This window comes from Acyrthosiphon pisum, chromosome X (genome assembly GCF_005508785.2).
Source record: "Acyrthosiphon pisum isolate AL4f chromosome X, pea_aphid_22Mar2018_4r6ur, whole genome shotgun sequence".
NCBI lineage: Eukaryota > Metazoa > Arthropoda > Insecta > Hemiptera > Aphididae > Acyrthosiphon > Acyrthosiphon pisum.
Genome location: NC_042493.1, coordinates 81,850,840 through 81,853,510, shown reverse-complemented (window position 1 = coordinate 81,853,510; position 2,671 = coordinate 81,850,840). Strand labels below are relative to the sequence as shown.

At 27.4% G+C, this 2,671-nt stretch overlaps 1 long non-coding RNA gene and 1 other non-coding gene across 9 annotated transcripts in view; one reads left to right on the top strand and one right to left on the bottom strand.

The window, feature by feature from the left end:
* The window catches only part of LOC103308958, a 14,167-nt gene that overhangs the window by 7,543 nt on the left and 3,953 nt on the right, over positions 1–2,671 (bottom strand). The window contains exon 2 of one of the 8 annotated variants that reach the window (XR_001679238.2): positions 2,338–2,514. The exons of 6 other annotated variants lie outside the window; for them this stretch is intronic. This is a non-coding gene — a long non-coding RNA (uncharacterized LOC103308958). The remainder of the gene's footprint in view (positions 1–2,337; positions 2,515–2,671) is intronic. One more of the 8 variants, XR_001679239.2, reaches the window with a different exon arrangement.
* Positions 2,405–2,476, top strand: TRNAE-UUC. The gene has a single exon. It is a non-coding gene; the product is annotated as a tRNA-Glu (tRNA).

Genomic DNA, 2,671 nt, shown 5'->3' with positions numbered 1-2,671 from the left:
AATAATATTGGTGTAATACGTGAAAATAATAAATTACAACATTTGGCAACGTGAATTTGGCAACATGGCATAAAATATTCTATGCTCAATCGTGTTGCTAAAAAGGTCTGTGCTCAATCGTGCTCTACTGCTTTTAACCCACAAAAAAAGCGGTTTTTTTTATCTTTTATGTATTTTAATCCCATTTTCGCAATTTTGGACTTAAGACCTTTTACCCGAGCACCACAGCATTGTACACGAAAAACCATTCGTAGTCCTTATAATATTATTATTTTTATTCTTTATTATGGTGATAAACAAACGTATATCAATTCATTTTTTTTACGATTATTCTACCCTGACCTCAAAAAAGAAGTTTTACTTCAAAAGAAATATCAGAATCTAAAAAAAAAACGTAAGAAATAATAATAACCAATGAGTCTTACATAAAAACCAAATAATCCTGTATTCCTGTATATTTGTATAATGGAGTACTTTTTAACCACGGTAGATTATAGTGTTAAAAACATGGTAGACTATAATCTACCGTGTTTTTAACACTCAGATTGAATTTGATAAGACATTTTTAGATTCTGAGCATCGAGATGTATATACTACACTGTGTAGTATATACATCTCGATGATTCTGAGTGAACCGATGATTGTATTGATTTTACAATGATGTGTGTGTTTTTTTTATATATATATATTTTTTTTTGTGTGTCTGTCATCACCTTTTAGGACAGTAAAAGTGCTTCGATTTTCTTCAACAGTCTCTTTTCTGATAGGAAAGTGAATCTAGTTGGTACTTAGGGGGGGTCAAAAGTAAAATTTTTCCAGTAGTTTTCAAAATCGCCGTGAAAAACAAAAGAAAAATTAAGGAAGAACGGTAATTTTTACGCAAAAGCTGTTTTCGAGAAAATCGATTTTGGTTTTTGGTGTAACTTTAAAACAATAATGACCGTAGATACATGACATTTTCACTGGTTGTTTACATTTCCATTTTCCATACATGATAAAATTTTCAAAATATTTTGATTTGTTTTGAACTGTTTAGGGACATTTTCAGTTTCCAATTTTATTAGTTTTTTTTTCTATGAATGTCAATAAAACTTTATTTGTCGAGTAAAAATACTTGAAAATTTAATACATGGCTCCTACTATATTGTTACAATGACATTTGAAAAATATTAAAAATCCATAGTCACAGTTTTTTTTTATAAGCATTTAAAATTCAAAAATTGACAAAATATGGAAAAATCACGAAAATTAGCAAATTATTTTGAGTTATGAATTCGTAAAAATTGTTCTTTTTAAATCTAAGATTTTAAAATGTAATACAAGATTCCTTAGAAGATTATCTACCTTTATCAAACAAAAAATATCTATAAGAAAGTCAAATTAAATTTTTATGATCGTTTGAAATTCAAATTTATACAACATTGTATATTCACTCGTTTTCTTACGTAACGATTTTCTTATTTTGTTGTAATTAAAAAACGAATGACTGTAGAAACTTGAAAATTTCACTGAATTTTTATATTAGCATTTTCTATATACGATAAAATTTTGAAAATAATTTGACTCTTTTTGAGCTGTTTACGGACATTGTAAGTTTTCAATTTTTTTAGTTTTTTTTTCTATAAATATCAATAAAGTTTTATCTATTGGGCCAAAAAGTGTAAAAAATTAATACAGGGCTCCTGATACATTTTTACAACAGCAGTTGAAAAATATTACAAATACATAGGCACAATTTTTTTTTATAAGCATTTAAAGATCGAATTTTTACTCCAAATTTAAAATTGAATAATTATTTTGTAGTAAAAAATTTATAAATTGGTGAACTTTTATATCTAAGGATTGAAAATTTAAAACAAGATTCCACGTAAGTAGTTAATTCTGTTACCAAAAAATCTAAAAACACATAAGCACAGTTTATTTTTATACTCATTTTAAGTTCAAATTTGGAAGAAATTACATATTAAAATACCTAGAATAACTATTTTAGTTATTTTGTTGCGATTGTATAATATTATTCGTGGGTACATGAAACTTCTAAAGTATACTATTATATATTTATGATATTATCACGGTTTGTTGTTGATGTATAACGCTTTATAAGTACCTTATGGATATTGCGATATGATTAATTTGGAATTTATTATAGGTCAATTTTTTTTTAATACCATAGATAAGTATATAATATGTCTTATACCTAGACTGACATACCGTCTCCGCTCAGAATCGTTTTTCTTATATTATAATGATATTATATCATTGAATTCAAATTTAATACCACCCATTATACAGTGACCCATTTGTAATCTACTGTACAGCAGAGCGACATTCACTTACCCTCCTTTATTTTTATGGATGCATTATCAAATTTATCCGACTTTTTTTAAAAAATTAGACTCACGTCTCCGGTATGGTCTAGTGGCTAGGATACCTGGCTTTCACCCAGGAGGCTCGGGTTCGATTCCCGGTACCGGAAAGTATTTTTTGTAATTTTTTACTACATCGTAGTCATTCCTATGCAAAATGAAAAATAAAATCATTATAAATTACTATATAAATTTCGCAGCGCGACAAAATTAGTTAATATAATTGATTATTTAAATAGCTTCCATAGTATTTTATGGAAATATTAAATGGTGATCATAGGCGCACATAGGGGGGGTGCTTGGGG